Genomic DNA, 20,969 nt, shown 5'->3' with positions numbered 1-20,969 from the left:
AAAGAAACAGCGATCCAACCCGACAGTGGTTAAACTCTATTCCTTTTGCAAACCTTACAAAAACACAGGACCCTGGGAACACAATGCTGGGGCTCTTCCCAGGGCCTTGGAAGGGCCGGAGCACGTGAGGGCCTGGAGCTTGAACTTCCTCTGCTCTGGGCAGTGGGCCTCTGCCTGTGGCAGGCAGGATGGGGTGGGGGGTGGTGGCTCAGGGCCTCAGCCACCTGCTCGAGCTCCGCCAGAGCCTTTCCTGAGAACGCCACAACCTCCAGCGCTTTGGAGTCTTTCCTTGCCCTCCTGCCCCGGGAAACTCTTCTTTGGTGCTCCAGTTGTGTTCTCTGGGTGGGGGAGGGGAGGCAGGTGGCAGGCACCAGTCCCGCAGATGTGCTAGCCTGTGAAAGGAAGGCCGCAGTGCAGAGGCGGCCGGTTTCAAACACCTCTGATTCTTCTAAGACTAGTGACCTCTGGGCCTGAAGGGCCCCTTCTTGCTAACCCAGGGTGGAAGTGGGTAGCTGTTGACTGTGTGTGGAATCTGTAGGCCTTCAGGTAACTGGAAAGAGCCTCTGGTGGCGGCTAACCTTTGATTTTCTTAGAGTAGAAAGAGCCATTTGACCTGTTTTATTGAAGTTGGGGGAGAGAAGGATGAGGGGGAGAGGGAAAGGGGGTCAGGAAGGAGAAAGGAGGGGCCTAGAGGGATGAGAAGAAGGGAGGGGGAGGCGGGGAGGTGGGAGGGGCAGGGGAGGGGGAGAGGGGGGAGGTGGAGCCGGGGAGGGGGCCGGAAGAGGATAGAGGGGGTGGGATCCTGAGGAAAGGGGGAAGGAGTAGGGGAGGCAGAATGGAGGGGAGTTGAGGCCCAGCCGTCTGAGGTGAGTCTAGGCAATGAGCCTGCGGTGCGGCTGACCTGAGCCCAGCCTCTGTGAACAGTGGGCCCCAGGCCCCCCTTCTCATGTCTCTGGTGGACCTGAGTTCTCCGCAGGAGCCTTTATTACTGAGTAAGTCTGGACCCCTCCCCAGCCCCAAGAGCTAACCAGCACCCACGCAGGCTGTGAACTGGACTGAGGGCCCTGAACTTTCCACGGCTGCATCTGTTTAGGGTCCCTTTTTTTCAGTTCTCTGTCTAGAAAACTGGAGGGAACAAAAGTCAAATTTCACAAGAAACCCAACGTTTAAAGTCAGAGGCAGCACTGAGATTTTCCACTGACATTTAGGCTTTCCTCCCCAGCAGCCATCACAGTAGACCAGGCTAGTTTCAGTTATTCCGGAAGCCAGATGGAAGAGAGGAAGGAGAGGGAACAGCTTATGTCTTTCAGTTTTATGCGGGACTCGGTGAAGAGCACCTCGAGGGGCCAAGAGATCTGCTTTCTCAGAGGAAGAACATGTCTCCTCGCCACCTCCCATTTCATGGAAGCTCAGCATCTGCTCCTGAGGCCAGGCCTACTATCTTCCTTGCCTAGAGCAGACTAAACAGCTCAAGGAACTTGGGTTTTCCCTGGTGGTTCAGTGGTTAAGAATCCACCTTCCAATGCAGGGGATGAATGTTTGATTCCTGGATGAGGAGTCAAGATCCCACATGCTGTGGGGCAACTGAGCCCGCGTCCTCTGGAGCTCCCGAGTAGCAACCAAAGTTCCTGAATGATGCAGTGTAGATCCCGACACAGCCAAATAAATAAATATTAAAAAAAAGTCTCATGAGGCTTGAGGAAACAGAACCCTATGTGAGTGTGAGTTATTTCCCTTCTGGGGCAACTAGGAGAACAGAGAAGACGTGGTTCCTGTCCTCATAGGGCATACAGTTGGGTAGATCTAATTTTAAAAAAATCTGAAAAGTTTATTATAATTTAAGGGCTATGAAGGAAAGGCACCAAAGAGTGAAGCCTTCTCTCGCTGGTGATTTTGGCTTCTTTTGATAGGAATCTTGCTAAAATATATTACCTGGCTCCCTGCCTCCTTAAACACAGTGTGATAGGGGTAACTCGGAGCTTTACTGGAGGTCTCAGGATCGCCACTGGCCCCATAAAATCTAACACTCACTGTGTTATAATGATTTCCAAGAGGCAAGTGAACCTCTTTATGCCCATATTAAATGATCCCTGGCTACTATTCTTTTTCTTTTTGAAATTCTTGTATCTGCCGATTAGATTTCCTGCCTGCAACAATATGTCAGCATATTAACTCTGTGCTCGCCTTTTTATTTTTTATATTTTTTTCATTATGGCTTATCATAGGATATTTTAAAAAATTTATTTGGGTTTCTGCCATACATCAACCGTATTAGCCATAGGTGTATATATTTAGTATGACAACCTGAGGGTCAGATTTAGTACATTTTTTCTTTTTAAGTTTATAAAACATACACATGTGTGACAATATAATATAATTGAAGCATTCTAGAAGGGCTTTCTGAGAGAATAGCTTGTCTTCTGCTACAGCCTGCACACCCACAGACCAACTGTCCACCCCCACACTCCCCCGACCCCCATATTGCCTCTGAGGGCAATTTTCTGCATTTTCTCAATTGTGATGTGTATACTGGCATCAGTGTGCATGGCACATACATACAGCATCCCCAGGGGTAAGCCAAGATGCCAGTTGCATCTGTATCTCTTACTCTCTTCTTTGAGAAAGCAAATCAGAGTGTGAAAGTAACCCCGTAAAGGGTTACCCTTGGTTCCCCTCACTTTTATGCATAAGATCACCTACATACTATGGGATTTTGAGAGATTATTAGAAGATACCACGTTACCCCGGCATGTGGCACCACCTGTGTATACAGCAGCTCCCCAGGCGAGATCACGGGTGTGTGGGATAAAGGACAACCCCTGAGGGGATATCCTAGTTTCTTCAGCACCTTTCCCACAGCCTTGAACTGCCCTTTCTGCTCTTCTGACCTGGAGGCAGTGCCTCGGGGCTGGTAACTGGATGCGTCCTTGTTTCTGAGCCTCAGTGCCCAGTGTGGCCCCTGTGCTCTGGCCCTGCCTGGATCAGTGCCTCTTCCATTGACTGAACACTCTCTGTAAACTCCAGTTGGTGGCTGGGCCATGCTGGCCATCTGTGACGCCTCGCCTCTTTTTCTGAACCTCCTCCTCCTGCCCTTCCTCTTCTGATCCCCATCGTGGACTATCCATCTTGTTGTGCTAACTTCGTTCAGATGTGCCATCACTTAAAGTTTTCACTGACTTGGATGGCAAGTAGCCGTACGTCTTCTGCTCTGTCCTCTGCTTCCTGACAGAACCCCTCCTGGGGCACCTGTGATTGTCCTGCTGGCCCACCCTCTTTTCTCCTGAGGTTAGAGCCAGCCATGCGTCTAGCCAGCGCTCTTCAGGAGACAGCAGCCTTGGCTGGAATCCCAGACTCAAGGTCACCCTGTGGCCATTGAAGGGTGAGTGGACCCAGTTGTTAAGAGTTTCTTTGCTGTGTGACCTGCATTGCTCACTGCCTAGGTTTTCTGGTTAGTACAATGGGGATAATGATGGAACTTGCTTCCTGGGGTTGCTGTGTGTGTGTGCTTAGTCATGTCTGACTCTGCGACCCCATGGACTGTAGCCCACCAGACTCCTCTGCCCATGGGATTTCCCAGGCAAGAATACTGGAGTGGGTTGCCATTTCCTTCTCCTAGGGTTATGGTGAAGATTAAATGAAAATACTTGTAAAGTGTTAGCTTAGGGCCTGGTACCTACTGAGCTCTTAAGACATGTTAGCAGCTATTGTCCATGTTATTATTATTTACAAATAATCGTTCTTTCCAGAACCTCTTTATTGTCTGCTCATTTTTATCTTTTGGCTGCACTGCCTGGCATGTGGGATCTTAGTTCCCTGACTAGGGACTGAACCTGCGTCCCCTGCACTGGCAGGGTAGAGTCTTAACCACTGGACTGCCAGGGAACTCCCTAGGTTATTATTTTTATTATTATCGGTGCTTTTTAAAATCAGCGGGGCCAGAGCTCAGTACTGCCATGCTTGCTGCTCAGCCCTTCTGGTTCCCGATTCTGCACTGGGCAAACCTCTAGTGTAAACTAACAGCTATAGTGGAGCCACAGGTAGTGGGCAGGGCACAGCAGGGATTTCCGGTTTCACAGTAAATATCAGTTCTATTTATGCAGCTTCCCACACTGGAATTCATTCACAATTTACTGGTAGACTAGGGAGGTGAGAGGGCAACAAAGAAGGAAAGGAAGGAGTTTAGAGAGCAAAGGGAAGGAAGGGAAGAATGAACAGAAAGAGAGCAAAGAGAAGGCAGGTAAAAAGGAAACAATACATTATTATAAAGAGCAGGTAATGTGCTATACGCTAAGTCACTTCAGTTGTGTCTGACTGTTTGCGACCCCGTGAACCGTAGCTCGCCAGGCTCCTCTGTCCATGGGATTCTCGAGGCAAGAATACAGGTGTAGGTTGCTCTGCCCTCCTCCAGGGGATCTTCCCTACCCAGGGGCTGAACCCACATCTCTTCCGTCTTTGGTACTGGTAGGCTAATTCTTTACCACTAGCACCACCTGGGAAGCCCAAGAATAGGTAAGCTAGCGGATAAATAACCACAAAGGTACACTCAAGTTTAGAAGGGGAAGCTGAGGGTGGATGGAGGAACTACCACAGCCCAAGAAGATGTCTAAAAATATAGAGAATTGAATACAGAGAATATGAAGAGCCAGTGAAGGATTAAAAAGCAACTAAGAAGACTGGTTAAAGTTTTATACCATGTTTTGCATTTTTGATGTAACTTTTAATTTTAAGCAAGTTGAGTGCTGCCTCTATGGTATTTAAATGAAAATGAAAATGAGCTTTGCACATATTCCCAGCTGTGCCCTGGAACATCTCACTCCAGGTTCCTCATTTACAGCAAGCATCCAGTGCTGTTTTCAGAGCCAAACACATCTCTGGGCATCCCTCCTCTCCCAGGGCACCTCCATTCTTTGGAGAGTTTTATTAGACATAGTGAAGTCTCAGGATGCTCCCATATCCAAGCACGGCAAAATGAATGCTCCAAAGTTGGGTTTTTCCTTAGAGGGGAAGCAAGGTAAGTAACTAACAAAAGGCTCACTTTTCCCATTAAAGCCAACAAAATCCATTCTGATCCTTATCACTTAGCACCTCCGGAAAGCCAGTGAAATATTACCAGGGCTTACTCTCATTGTGTGAATTCCAATAGTCTTGCTGTTCAGTTTGGTTCTTTTGAGCACCCCATCCCCCGCCCCCCCCCCCCCCCCCCACCGCCCCTGGTGGCTGACAGCGGCCAGGTGGTGGGGGAGGAGAAACCATTTCCTCTAAGAACTGTATTTGATGGCTGAATGTAAAAAAAAATGACATTTTCAGTAAGGGAAGAGCCACTGGATATTGAGCACAACAAATACGGCTGGACAATGAAGGAGTCTGAAAGACACCCGCTGAGGCTTGGAGACTATTGTGTAGCCATGGGAACATCACATGGGGCCCCAATCTGCTACTTCACCCCATCCCCACCCCATGTTATTTGAATAAATATTAGTTGGGCTTGTGTATGACCAAAATTAATATAATTAAACACTCAAATATTTTACATTGGTTTTGGGGAAATACAAAAATAGGCTAATATAATCGGAAAAATCCCAGTTCATTTTATTTTGTGCCGCACAGTAATTAGACGAGTTGGAAGTCTGTAGCCAGGCTCTATAGGTTCAAATCTCACTTCTAGGATTTATTGCATTTATAATTTTGGGACAAATTACTTATCTCTCTAAACCTCAGCTTTCTCAGTTGTAAATGGAGATAAATATATATCAATGTATGGATTATTATAAGGATAAAATGAGTTAATACATATAAAGTGTGTAAAATGTTGGCTGCCACTTAAGAAGCACTTATGAAACATTAACTTATGTTCTTGATGTTATTAGGGAGAAATTGATATACCCTAAATTGAATCGTGGGGCTTCCCTGGTGGTTCGGTGGTAAAGAATCTGCCTTCTAATGCAGGAGATGCTGGTTTGATCCCTGAGTCGAGGAGATCCCCTGGAGAAGGAAATGACAACCCACTCCAGTAGTTTTACCTGGGAAATCGCATGGACAGAGGAGCCTGGTGGACTACAGTGCTACAGAGACAGGCACGACTTAGCAACTTAACAACAACAACATATTGAATGGCAAATACAGCATAGATTAAAACCAAGAGTAGATTGTCTATAAATCATAGATGAAGTGAAGCGAAGTGAATGTCACTCATTCATGCCCGATTCTTTGCAACCCACGGACTATACAGTCCATGGAATTCTCCAGGCCAGAATACTGGAGTGGACCGACTTTCCCTTCCTCCAGGGCATCTTCCCAACCCAGGGATCAAACCCAGGTCTCCCACATTGCAGGTGATTCTTTACCAGCTGAGCCACAAGGGAAGCCCATAAATAATAGATGCTAAGATACATAAGTCAATGACAGGATTCCTGCCATCGATGACCCCAGATGTAATCGGAAAGACAGACATTGGAAGTAAAGAACTAAAGTACAGTGGGGTAGGCACTGTACACAGAATTATTGAAATTCATCAACAAAGAGTCCAGCCAAGATGGGTTGTGAAGGGCTTGGGCACATTTCAAAGTGGAGTTGGATATTGAAAAGGGAGTGTAGTGTGAGTGCCTGACATTAAGATTTTGATTGTTGAAGCATCCATTTCTAAAGACATCTATCTTCAGTAAACATATTGCCAGCTAAATGATACAGTTCCTAGCAAAACAACCAGTGAGGAATTAGGCTGCATCCACCCATTAATTTCCCTCTTTCAGAAAGTCTAGGATAACCCAGAGGACTGGACTGACTGCGTGAGTGACTCAGATTCTCTTTCCCCTGAATTCCTGCTTAATTAGCCAATAAAGAGTGAGCACCCCAAAACCCAGATACTCCATTCTCCGATCTAATAAAGGCAGAACCCCAGATCCCTATTCTCTCTCTGTCTCCCCATGACTTTGCTGTGTGGCCTCAGGAGTGCCACGTTTACCCTCTGAGAAATGAGTCTTGTTCCTTAAAGTTCCCTGATAGTCTCTGGAAGTGTGTGTCCTGCAATCATAACTGAGACCACAAGGGCTGGTCCAGCTGACACGTTGACCTAAGTAGGGGAAATGTCTGTGAGGTCTCTACGAGGGATATGGTGAGTTAGTGCCTTAGGCGTCCTGAGCTCAGAGCATCACTGTTAATAGACTGGGACCCACACCTCATGAACATTTAGTGAAAGAGAGGTTGATGGAGGGCACTCCAGACTGAGGGCACAGCATGGGCAAAAGGCTAGAAATTTAAACGAGCAAGGTAGATTTGCTGCTGCTGCTAAGTCGCGTCAGTCGTGTCCGACTCTGTGCGAGCCCATAGATGGCAACCCACCCGGCTCCCCCGTCCCTGGGATTCTCCAGGCAACAACACTAGAGTGGGTTGCCATTTCCTTCTCCAAGGCATGAAAGTGAAAAGCAAAAGTAAAGTCGTTCAGTCATGTCCGACCCTCAGCGACCCCATGGACTGCAGCCTACCAGGCTCCTCCATCCATGGGATTTTCCAGGCAAGAGTACTGGAGTGGGGTGCCATTGCCTTCTCCGAAAGTAGATTTAGGACATAGCAAATAACTGTACAAGTAGACTGTGAGAGTTATTATGTATGTTGAGGAGGGAAGAGTCACTCTGGGTGAAATCAGAAAGTAATTTGAGGCCAAATCATAAAGGATATTGAATGCTATGCTTCAGTTCAGTTTAGTCACTCAATCATGTCCAACTCTTTGTGACCCATGAACTGCAGCACACCAGGCCTCCCTGTCCATCACCAACTCCCAGAGTTAACTCATACTCATGTCCATTGATTCGGTGATGCCATCCAACCATCTCATCATCTGCCATCCCCTTCTCCTCCTGCCTTCAATTGTTCCCAGCATCAGGGTCTTTTCAAATGAGTCAGTTCTTCACATCAGGTGGCCAAAATATTGGCGTTTCAGCTTCAACATCAGTCCTTGAATCAGTCCAATGAATATTCAGGACTGATTTCCTTTAGGATGGACTGGTTGGATCTCCTTGCAGTCCAAGGGACTCTTAAGGGTCTTCTCCAACACCACAGTTCAAAAGCATCAGTTCTTAGACACTCAACTTTCTTTATAGTCCAACTCTCACATTCATACATGACTACTGGAAAAACCATAGCTTTGACTAGATGGACCTTTGTTGGCAAAATAATGTCTCTGCTTTTTAATATGCTGTCTAGGTTGGTCATAGCTTTTCTTCCATGGGGCAAATGTCTTTTAATTTCATGGCTGCAGTCACCATCTGCAGTGATTTTGGAACCCCAAATATAAAGTGTCTCACTGTTTCCATTGTTTCCCCATCTATTTGCTATGAAGTGATGGGACCGGATGCCATGATCTGGTCATCTGGTTTCCCGATATGGAACCAGCCTGTTGTTTCATGTCCAGTTTTAACTGTTGCTTCTTGACCTGCATACAGGTTTCTCAGGAGCCAGGTAAGGTGGTTTGGTATTCCCATCTCTTTCAGAATTTTCCACAGTTTGTTGTGATCCACACAGTCAAAGGCTTTGGCATAGTCAATAAAGCAGAAGTAGATATTTTTTTGGAACTCTCTTGCTTTTTTGATGACCCAGAGGATGTTGGCAATTTGGTCTCTGGTTCCTCTGGCTTTTCTAAATCCAGCTTGAACATCTCGAATGTGGAACATCTAGAATGTTGTATGTTCAAGCTATGCTATGCTTAGGAGGGTGTTTTTTGTTTTGTTTTCCTGTAGGCAGTAGGGGTTGAAGTACTCACATTCATGTTCTAGAAAACCACTTGCAAAATTGAGATATTAATAAACTAGAGGTATAGAGGTCATTTAGTAGACTACTGCAATGGTCCATGCAAGAATCAAAGTTAAGATAGCGGTAGTGGAGAAGAGATGGATTTGAGAGATTTGTATATGGAGGAGCCAGGGGTTGTGATATGTGGTGGACTGACCTGGAGGGAAGGAGAGGAATCTACTGAGAGGTTTCTGAGTTTCTACTCAGGATATCTGAATGGTTCATCCCTGCCATTAACTATACATGGGAGGAATATGTGTGGATTTTCTTTCATTAAAAAAATAATTATTGCAGTATAGTTGACTTACAGTGTTGTATTAGTTTCAGTTGTACAGAAAAGTTAATCAGTTATGTATACAAACATATATGTATATGGGAAGCCTATATATATGGGAAGACATATGTATGTATGTCTCTTACATGGCGCCGCAGTTGGTAAAGGATCCACCTTCCAATGCGGGAGATGCAAGTTCTATCCCTGGGTTGGAAAAGTCCCCTGGAGTAGGAAATGGCAACCGCCACCAGAATTCTTGCCTGGAAAATTGCATGGACAGAGGAGCCTGGCACGCTATAGTCCATGGGGTCCCAAAGAGTCAGACACAACTGAGCATGAGCATGCAAGCATGTATATATATATATATTCTTTTTCACATATAGGTTATTGCAGAAAATTGAATATAGTTCCATGTGCTATACAGTTACCTATTTTACATACAGCACTTTGTATATGTTAATCCCAATCTCCTAATTTATCACTTCCCCCATGTCTCCATTTTGGTAATGTGCCCTGAGGCATATCCTATTAGGAGGTTGGAACAGAACCTCAGCATCAGTAAGTTCTGAGCACTTCTCTTGTGAGTGAAGCAAGGTCAGCTCTCTACATTCTTATAAGCTAGAGAAAAGCAGCCCCTCCCTCTCAACAGTTTAAACTATTTGCTTCTCTGAAGTGGAGGCTGAACCATAAGAGAAAATGGGCATTTCAAGGCCAAGATCAGTGGAGTGGGAATGGTCATGGAAGCTGGAGAGGGTGTACTGCATTCAGTATCTGAAGACAGTTTGGACATCTTATTTAAGAAGGGCTACAGAGAGGCTTAGGAAGGAGGCTCTCATGGGTAATTTATCACAGTCTGAAAAGAGGTAAACATTTTCTGGATGAAGGCTGTGGCAATAGATGTAGAAAAATTGTAGTCTGGATTAATATCGATTACACGGGACAGTGCCACATGGAAGTTACTCAAATGTAGTCCATGTAAGCTCAGTATCAAGAAAAGTTACCTGCTCCACCATTTCTTGTTTGCTTTCAAGCAAAGAATGATGGATATCACAGAGGTGTGATAGCGAGTCCCCTTGATAAGTAACTGGGTAGACGGTTGACACTTCTATCAGAAGACTGGATTTAGACCTCACAGGGTAATGTGTACTCAGAAGCAACTCTGATGTTAAATTTGGGGAGTGATAAAATAATATATCTGCCACTGAAGTGAAGGGAGAAAGGGAGGTTCCATAATTTGGGGACATAAAGTATTTGATGTGACTGTGAACTCACGTGGATGAGTAAGATACTGGGAAGTCTGGGGATGCTGCTGAGAGCAGAGCTGTCCCTCTGGGTCTCCACCAGCAAATGGACACACTGTCATCCGTTGGTCTCCTGTATGCTCTGCTGGGTTACACTTTTCTATCCCTGGGACTTGTCTGATCAAGGTTTCATGTCACATTCCTGTCTTGATGTCCCGTGACTGCCCATGTGATATTTGTTTTATATGAGACTAAACAGATTTCTTGAGTCACTGTCAGGCTGATCAGACTAGAGAAGGATCTGTTCTCTCTTTAATAGTGTGTTGACACAGCGTACTGAAAGTACTAGGTAACAGCTAACAAGAGGCATATAGCATGATTATCAGGAGTTAGACACTCTGATAAGCTGGTCCCACCACTTATCTGTGTGATTATAGGCAAGAAGCTGTACCTCTCTTTCCATGAAATGAAATGTAAATAGCAACTATTGCATGGGGGTGTTGTGAGTTGATGCATGTAAGGGGCCAGCACAGGACTTCACTGAGACGGTGCTCAGAAGTGGTAGCTGCTGTTCGGTTGTGGTGGTTGTGGATGTTGTTGTCTTTGTTGCTAAGGCCTCCTGGATAAAGATTGAACTGTGATTATCTCCACAATGGAGCTGTGTTTCACCCTTTATCACCTGACCTCAAAGTCCATTTCCATGTGACTTCCTCCGGTGGAGGCTTATTTACAGTGCAAACACTGAGAAGCAGAGGCAAGCTCTGGATGTGTAGATGAGTCATGGGACTAGTGTTTATACTCTGAAAATTTAGAAGTACATTTGGGAACATAAAAGTATGCTGAAAACGTTATGTTATTTGAAAAATAAACACCAATAAACAAGTATGTGTCACAGACACAAAGGCAGCTCTACATCCTGTTCTATAAATTTGGCAAAGCTTCCCTTGAGTTTGGAGTGTTTAGTTCTACCAAGATGTAAGCTAATTTCAGGCTACAGCTAAGAGTCAGTTAGAAAGTGGATTGAGACTGAACATACAGACTAATTTCTTTTGACCTAAGCTGGAAGCTGCAAGGAGATAGAACCAGTCCATTCTGAAGGAGATCAACCCTGGGATTTCTTTGGAAGGAATGATGCTAAAGCTGAAGCTCCAGTACTTTGGCCACCTCATGTGAAGAGTTGACTCATTGGAAAAGACTCTGATGCTGGGAGGGATTGGGGGCAGGAGGAGAAGGGGACGACCCAGGATGAGATGGCTGGGTGGCATCACGGACTCAATGGACGTGAGTCTGAGTGAACTCCGGGAGATGGTGATGGACAGGGAGGCCTGGCGTGCTGCGATTCACGGGGTCGCAAAGAGTCAGACACGACTGAGCGACTGAAGTGAACTGACTGAACTGGAAGCACACTGACACACTTTGGTGGGAAGACAGATGCAATAACTTATCAAGGGATCTGCCCTTTCTTCCCTAAGGGCTTCACTCTGGGTGCCCTGCCTGGGCAATTAGGGATTTATCAGAGCCAAGTGCTCATCCCCTTTCAAGAAAAACCATCCTTTCAAGTGGATTAGCTTGTTTAAATTCTAGTGTGTTATCAGGTGGGGTGTCTTCTCAATGTCAAACTGAAGATGTTGGATGAGAAAAAAGAGAGACACTTTATTACTGAATATAAAGTGGTTGTAGCAGCCTGCTTTCAATGTGGGTGTGAAACCCAAAGTGGTTGAAAATAAATCCCAGACTGTCAGCTGTCTGAGTGAGAAGTGGAAAACTTAAAACCTGGAAACTATCGAGGTTACTTCACAGTCAAACAAATAGGCTCCCATGACAATATCGGAAGTACATCTCCTTCCCTCACTCCAAACCAGCCCACGCTGTAAGGAACTCCAGGCAGAACTGTGGCCTGAACCCTGCTCTCCAGGAAAGACCACACATGGTGTATGATGTGGGTCTGGACATCCCCTCAGAGCAAGGCTTCACACTGTTCTTTGATATGCTCAGACTTCAGTGGGAAGGACCTTGGACGGGAATATTCTCTTGATGCAAGGAATATACTCTACCCATGAGAAATCATCCACAAGAATCAAGAATGGACTTTAAAATGAGGGGGAGATATACAAAACATACATTTAGTGAACTATTAAATTTCTCTAAACACTAATCCTGGAGAGAAGTTGACCCAGCCGGAGTAAATGATGACCAAGAGACATGTATGTGGGATGATGTCCTGGAAATAATTCTAAGAGAACAATAAAGCTTTGCAAAGTTGATGGATATTTATTGATAAGACAACTGATGCAAAAGGTGTAATTCCAGTCGCTTAAAAAAAAAAAAAATTCCAGTCGCTTGTCCTGAATTCTTCATCCCAAATTGGCTTTAACTCTTGGCCCCCATGGCTTTAACTCTAGGTTTTAACTCTTGCAGGTAATCTACAAGATGTTTTGAGAAGGCTACCACCCCACATCATGACCATCTCTAACTACTAATGCCTGAACTTCCTTAGGATGAGATAAAGTGCTTCATTCCCAGCTGAAGACTAGACCTAAAGGCAAGGACTTGGTAGAGGTAATATTTGGACTTGTATTCATACAAAGTACAAGTGACTGGACCAGGCTTATTCCTGAGAATAGAAAGAGGTAAGAACAAAAGCCTAAAGGTCACCAAGGTACTGAGAGAGGGCACAATGGAGTATGGGAGTAAGGAAGAGTGCGAAAAAGCAGCTATAAGCTTAATAGCCAATATATATTGAGTGCGTATGGGCTTCCCCAGTAGCTCAGCGGTAAAGAATACACCTGCAATGCAGGAGACCCGGGAAATGTGGGTTTGATCCCTGGATCAGGAAGATTCCCTGGAAGAGGGCATGGCAGCCCACTCCACTATTTTTGCCTGGAGAATCCCGTGGACAGAGGAGTCTGGTGGGCTATAGTCCACGGGATCACAAAGAGTCAGACATGACTGAAGCAACTGAGCATGCATGCACACATTGAGTGCTAATGGAGTGCTTTGTTAGATAAAATGCATGCTTTATCTAAAGCAGATAGAGGTTGACAAGATGATCCGAAGTTATTGTAATACCATGTATCTTAATAATTAAAATTTTTAAAAAAGATTTATAACACGTTTCTTTAAGCTAGCCATTAAAAAGCACTTGGAACTGGGTTCTATAATAATTTTGCACCAGTAAATCTGTTGCTTCTGGCTATCCGTCACCAACATTCTGCAGATAGTACAGAATTATTAACCACATGGATGTAAACATGAAAAAAATAGCCAAAGGAGATTGTTTCACCAACACTAATAAATCACTAAAATTGAAATGGAAACAGCTTTGGGGTAAATAATGGCTGCCAAGACTATTACTTAAACCCCAAATTGGAAGTAGATGGTGATACATAACCTCTAAAAACACCTGAAATCTTACTCTCTTTTGGGGTGGTTAACACTTTTTAAGGCCATATGATCCTATTAGTAATTAATATTCAGCTTTGTGACATAATGTATTAATGAAAAGCTTATCTCCAGAAGAGAGTTAAGTCAGAAATACCAGTCTCAATATTGTTTTTTGCTAAAAATGAATAAATATCTTAATTTAATTGACAGGAAGAGATATTGGTTAACATAGGAAGCTGTTACTACATGACTCATCAAAAAGAAGAAAATAATGTTAGTTTCCTGCAGCAACAGATTAAAGTAAATCACTAGAAGAATTATGTTTTCTCTGGCTAAACCAGCTGCTATTAACCATGAGACTAAAATGTATGCCTGCATGCAGGACTGTGTTACAATGAAATGAAATTTTAAAACATTAAGTAAAGAATTCATGGTTAATGCTATTAATAGAATGACACTGGAAACTGCACCTTGATTTCAGATTCAGAGGGTAAAATCAGCAATGTAAGCTGAAAATTAATGAAAACGTGTTAGAAAGAGTTATCTTAGAGCAGATGATAAAGAGGAAGATGAGATGAGTGAGTGACAATTTGCTATAAAACAGTTTCAAGTTATCATGAAAACTACAGGAAGTGTATATAGCATGTATACAGAATTCGCATCAATTTGGCGGAAAATGAAATAATGAGCATTAAGTGAATACTCATGGCTAATGCAACATTCAGGCTTTTTTAGCCTATCATTCCAGAAGATCATGATGATAGCTTGCATGCAGGCATCAGTGCTAAGTCGCTTCAGTTGTGTCTGACTCTTTGCGACCCTGTGGACTATAGCCTGCCAGGTTCCTCTGTCCATGGGATTCTCCAGGCAACAATACTGGAGTGGGTCGCCATGGCCTCCTCCAGGGAATCTTCCCTACCTAGGGATTGAACCCATGTCTCTTATGTCTCCTGCATTGGCCTGAGGGTTCTTTGCCTCTAACATCACCTGGGAAGCCCGATAATAGCTTAAACTATTGTATATGAACTAATATTTTTTCCTGACACCACACTATCCAAGCCCTAAAAGGAAATATCAGCTAGGACAGGAGGACTCTTTCATTCATTACCTCCTTTGCTCAACTGTTCATTCATTCATTCATGAAATCCTGTTGAGAATACATCACAACCATTATTACATGCTAGATATGAAATCCATAGTAGATGCTCAAAGTGGTGGTGGTGGTGAAGTCACTCAGTCGTGTCCGACTCTTTGTGACCCCGTGGACTGTAGCCTACCAGGCTCCTCTGTCCATGGGATTCTCCAGGCAAGAATACTGGAGTGGGTTGCCATTTCCTTCTCCAGGGGATCTTCCCGACCCAGGGATCAAACCCAGGTCTCCAGCATTGGAGGCAGACGCTTTAACCTCTGAGCTACCAGGGAAGATGCTCAAAGTACTGACACTAAATTTCACCAAATCAAAGATGCCATTACAAGGTACACTATTACTTTGTATACTTCGGGAGCCTCGTGGGCCACAGTCCATGCGATTGCAAAAGAGTTGGAAATGCCTTAGCAACTAAACAACAAGAAGAAAAATGCTACTAACTGCACTTCTGACTCCACTGATTATAAGACAAGATTGACTTCAGCAATGATAGAATGTAAAAAAATGTGCAGTTGGAATCAATAACACAGCCACACAAAACAACAGTCCAAATCCAGTGCTTCATGCCAACATCAGGCCATTAAACACACTAGCTTCTGGACAGTTCATGTATAACTAGTGTATTATCTGCTTGGATCTCAGGGGAAAAGTCTAAAGAGAAGTTTTTAAAGTCTCTGAGGAGATAGCTTTAAAGTCTCTGAAGAGATATTTTTAAATCTTTTAACAATTTTTTTATAATTACATATCAAAAGGTAATATATCCCCTCTGCTAATTCTATTGTTCAGTTCAGTTCAGTTCAGTTCAGTTGCTCAGTCATGTCCGACTCTTTGTGACCCCATGAATTGCAGCACGCCAGGCCTCCCTGTCCATCACCAACTCCTGGAGTTCACCCAAACTCATGTCCATCGAGTTGGTGATGCCATCCAGCCATCTCATCCTCTGTCTTCCCCTTCTCCTTCTGCACCCAATCCCTCCCAGCATCAGGGTCTTTTCCAATGAGTCAACTCTTCACATGAGGTGTCCAAAGTACTGGAGTTTCAGCTTCAGCATCATTCCTTCCAAAGAAATCCTAGGGCCAGTCTATTTCAGAATGGACTGGTTGGATTTCCTTGCAGTCCAAGGGACTCTCAAGAGTCTTCTCCAACACCACAGTTCAAAAGCATCAATTCTTTGGTGCTCAGCTTTTTCACAGTCCAACTCTCACATCCATACATGACCACTGGAAAAACCATAGCCTTGACTAGATGGACCTTTGTTGGCAAAGTAATGTCTCTGCTTTTGAATATGCTATCTAGGTTGGTCATAACTTTCCTTTCAAGGAGTAAGCGTCTTTTAATTTCATGGCTGCAATCACCATCTGCAGTGATTTTGGAGCCCCCCAAAAATAAAGTCTGACATTCTATTGTAAACAACTCCAATTCTCTGGCTAAATCTGGTCTTATTTTGGTAATCAAGTCTCTGCTTGCTGGCATTAGGTGACCCCATCAGGCAAGTGCGCAACCTTAGCCTGATCCAGAGAGCGAGCATCTTCTTAAATTGTAAATCTTACCTACCTTGATTGCCTCACTGTAGTCCTGATATTGGATAAGAGAACCTCACAGTTGTTTTCGCTGTCCCCATCCCTGGATTTGGGAACTGTGTGACTTTTTCCATTTGCCCCCCATGTCCTGTCTCCCTCCTCCTCCACATTGTCTTGTGATCTGGGATGCTCACCAAGGTGAACCGCCTCAAGTGTGTTCTCTTGCCCTCTGACTCTGGATTGGTTTTGGCTGAAGGGAAGTACTCCTTCCAAGATACTGGAAGGAGGGAAGTGAATGAAGACAGGGTGTTTATTCCAGGCTCCCTCCTTGCTAGGTCACCATGGTTGACTGTGTCTCTCTCCCAAAGCCTCAGCTCCTTGCTGTCAGTCTGCTCCATGCAGCTGCTCTCTCTGGGTTCTGGCCAATACTCCCTTTCCCTGCCCTTTTAGGTACAGGTTGTAACTGCTCTCCACTGATTCTAGTCCCAGGGTGCTGCACTATCCCTTGCTGGTTTTCTTAAGTCATCTTTCTAAATATTTCCTTTATTAACTTCCTTTAAATGAATCAATTTGAATGTATCATTTGTTTCCTACCAAAACTCAGGCTAAAATAGAGTATTTCATATGTGTAAGCATGCAGATGCAGAAAGTTCTTACTTTGAACTAGGAACTTTGTAGAGACATGAAATTTCTCGAGGAACTCCTGAATATAATAAACAAATCATACACAGAGTTCTGTTTCCAGCCATAAAAACTGGAACTGCCTTTTAAACTGTTTCTCTAGGGCATCTGCATATTCATGCCCAACTTGACATAAAGGCTCCCAGCCCTAGACTGGCTCAGATTTTCACTTGGAAAATCTGCTGACTGCAGATATTAGGAGCGTAGATCATTTCACAGACCTATTAGGACCTACACAGGAGGCATAAAAGTGTTCTAGAACCAAATCCTCTTATTACATCCAAAGGCAAAATGTGCTTTATTAAATGCTCCATCTTAAACTACTGAAGTCTATAGAAAATGTTAAAAGCTCACAGAAGGCTTTCTGGAAGCTGAAGTTGTAATCTAGAGAAGCAGTGAGGTGGACCTCACCACCTCAGCAATCTGGGTCCTTCTGACTTCCTGATGGTGAGCTTGGTGAAAGCAGTTCATGTAAGGCTCAGAAGGGACTTCAGGTGGTCTCAGCCTTTGCTGTTGTTCAGTCCCTCAGTCATGTTTGACTCTTTGCAACCCCATGGACCGAAGAACCCCTGGCTTCCCTATCCTTCACTATCTCTTGGAGTTTGCTCAAACCATGGCCATTGAATCAATGATGCCATCCAACTATCTCATCCGGTCACCCTCTTCTCCTCCTGCCCTCAATCTTTCCCAGTATCAGGGTCTTTCCTAATGAGTCAGCTCTTCCCATCAAGTGGCTGAAGTATTGGAGCTTCAGTTTCAGTCCTTCCAGTGGATATTCAGGGTTGATTTTCTTTAGGATTGACTGGTTTGATCTCGTTGTTGTTCAAGGGACTCTCAAGAGTCTTCTCCAGCACCACAGTTTGAAAGCATCAGTTCTTTGGTGCTCAGCCTTCTTTATGGTCCAACTCTCACATCCGTACATTGAAAAAGCATAGCTTGCAAAGTGATGTCTCTGCTTTTTAATATGCTGTCAAGGTTTGTCATAGCTTTTCTTCCAAGGTCTCAGAGGTAATTCGGTTGTAAGTAATAGAGCCCAGATGTAAAACACTTTTAAAATTCAGGTTGTTTCCTTTCAACTTTGTATGTTGCTTACCTTGAATAAGCAGATGAACAATGATGGGGGAGATTCTAAAACCATCTTTATCCTTTGGTGAGAATGGACTTTTAGGAGAACGAAAGATTAAAATGAAGAGATTAGTTGAAGATACCTATTTCCTGTGGTGTCAGGATATAACAATACAGTGAAAGTGAAAGTGAAGTTGCTCAGTCATGTCCGACTCTTTGCAACCCCATGGACTGTAGCCCACCAGGCTCTTCAGTCCATGGAATTTTCCAGGCAAGATTACTGGAGTGGGTTGCCATTTCCTTCTCCATGAGATCTTCCCAACCCAGGGATCGAACCTGGGTCTCCCGCACGGTAGGCAGGCGCTTTACCATCTGAGCCACCAGGGAGTGAACTTGAAATCTGAAAACAATATGGCTGCCGTGTGGCATGGGGTGGTATTTCTCAAGCTGCAGTAATTCACAAAATCCCTTTCTGATTTTTTAAATTACTGAAAGCAACTTCTACCATTATTTCTTTAATATTTTTCTTTAACCTTTCTTTCTTCCATTCTATCAGTTTTGCTTCATGTATTTTGGGGCCTTGTTGTTAAGAACATGTCTTTAAAATTGTTATATTTTCCTAATAATTGACCCTTTTTTTTTAATCATTATAAAGGAATCTCTAGCAAAGTGTGATGTGTGAGACAGTCCATTTTATCCTCTATTAGTATTCAGCTCCAGATCTCTTACAGTTACTATGTCCATGGTATATCTTTTTCCATTTTTTGCCTTTTAGTCTACTTGTATCTTTGAATCTAGAAGGACTTTATCTGTCTAAAATCTACTCCAATAATTTCTGCCTTTTCATTCATTTAGTTCATCCATATTTAATTATTGCTATAGTCATATTTACCTCTGCATTTTGCTATTTTTTTCTACATGTTTCATGAGCTTCCCAGGTGGTGCTAGTGGTAAAGAACACGCCTGCCAATGCAGGAGACTTCTGAGACGTGGGTCTGATCCTTGGGTGGGGAAGGCCCCCTGGAGAAGGAAGTGGCAACCCACTCCAGTATTCTTGCCTGGAGAATCCCATGGACGGAGGAGACTGGTGGGCTATGATCCACAGGGTCACAAAGAGGTGAACATGTCTGAAGTGACTTTGTGTTTTTTTATTTCTCTGTTCTTCCATTATTGTTTTCTTTTGTATTAAATGGATACTTTCTGTGTACCATTTTAACTCTTCTAATAACTTCTAAAATGTTTTTTGAGTAATTTTCTTAGTGGTTGCTCTGGGAATTACAATATATATCATATCAGATTCTACTTCATGTTTATACTAAATTAATTCCAGTGAGATATAGAAAATTTGTTCCACTCTATTCCTTCTCACTTCTTTTATATTGTTAATACTATGTATAGATATATATCACATTTATATATCTTACAAACACAACAGTATAGTGTTATAATGTGCTTTATATAATCTCACGTCATTTTAAGAAATTAAGAAGAAAGCAAAAAATGTATTTATAAACTTTTTATATTAATCTTATTCACTGTTTCTGGTATTCTTTATTTCTTCCTGTGCACTTGAGTTATTATCTCATTTCACTACTTTGCTTTCTTTCTTTTGTATTATTGTGGTCAAACATATATCTTTATATGCTAGAGGCCCCGAGAATTAAATGTTATAGATACTGTTTACCCTACTGTCTTCTAATTAATGAAGAGAAGAAAGGAAAACAAATACATATTTATGTTGTCTTTTATACTTAATAGGTGATTTCCTCTGCCAGGACTTCTGGTTTTTCATATGGATTAAATTACAGTCTAGTGTTATTTCTTTTGAGTTTGGAGAATTCCTTTAATATTATTTGTAAGGCAGGTTTGCTAGCTACAAATTCTCTTAGTCTTTGTTTATCTTGGAATGTCTTTATGCTTTCCCCACTTTTGCAAGATAATTTTGCTAGATGTAGTGTTCTTGGCTAACGGTTTCTTTTTCTTGAAGCATTTAAAATATGTTATCAAGTGCTTTTTGGACTACTTGTTTCTGATAAGAAGTAAGCTGTAATGTCATTGGAATTTTCTTCTATGTGGTAAATCATTATTTCTCTGTTGCTTTCAAGATTTTCTCTTTGTCTTTTACTTTCAACATTTTGACTACAATATGTCTAGATATGGTTCTTTTTTCATTTTTTCTATTTGGAGTTCATTGAACCTGAAGGTTTTAGATCAATGTTTTTCATCATACCTGGAAAATTTTCACTATTATGTCTTTGAATAACTTTTCTGCCCTTCCTCTCCTTCTGGTACTCTTATTACAAGCATGTTTGTGTGCCTGATGGTGTCTCAGAGGATTTATTCACTTTTCCTCATTCTTTTCTTTAGTTTTTAAGATTGTATAATTTCTAGTTATCTACCTTCAAGTTTGCTGATTCTTTTTCCAGTTCAAATCTACAGTTGAACCCCTATAGTGAATTTTCCATTTCAACAAGTGCTGTATTTTTCAACGTCCAAATTTCTATGTTTCAATATGATTTCTATGTCCTTATTGATATTCCCTATCAGTGAGCCATGGTCATCCTGCTTTTCCTTTAATTTTTTTTAAACATGGTTTCATGGTTTTCGTTGTTTGAACATATTTATAATAGCTGCTTTGAAGTATTTGTCTCCTTCACCCAGGATCCCTCAAATGCAGTTTTTATTAGTATTATTTTTTACAATATTGTATTGGTTTTGCCATACATCAACATAAATCCACCACGGGTGTACACGTGTTCCCCATTCAAATGCAGTTTTTAATTGCTTATTTGTTGTTGTTTTCCTATTCAAGGGACACATTATCTTGTTACTTTCCATAGTTTATAATATTTTGTCAAAAATAGACATTGTAG

The 20,969-nt window shown here is 42.9% G+C and overlaps 1 protein-coding gene and 1 non-coding gene across 3 annotated transcripts in view; both read right to left on the bottom strand.

Moving 5' to 3' along the window:
- SLC9A9 (solute carrier family 9 member A9) overlaps nucleotides 1-20,969 on the bottom strand; it is a 652,914-nt gene that overhangs the window by 137,429 nt on the left and 494,516 nt on the right. The gene's annotated exons all lie outside the window — the stretch shown is intronic.
- On the bottom strand, nucleotides 18,412-18,483 carry TRNAG-ACC (transfer RNA glycine (anticodon ACC)). The gene has a single exon. It is a non-coding gene; the product is annotated as a tRNA-Gly (tRNA).

Source organism: Ovis aries, chromosome 1 (assembly GCF_016772045.2).
Source record: "Ovis aries strain OAR_USU_Benz2616 breed Rambouillet chromosome 1, ARS-UI_Ramb_v3.0, whole genome shotgun sequence".
Taxonomy (NCBI): Eukaryota; Metazoa; Chordata; class Mammalia; order Artiodactyla; family Bovidae; genus Ovis; species Ovis aries.
This window is presented reverse-complemented; position numbering and strand designations above follow the sequence as displayed.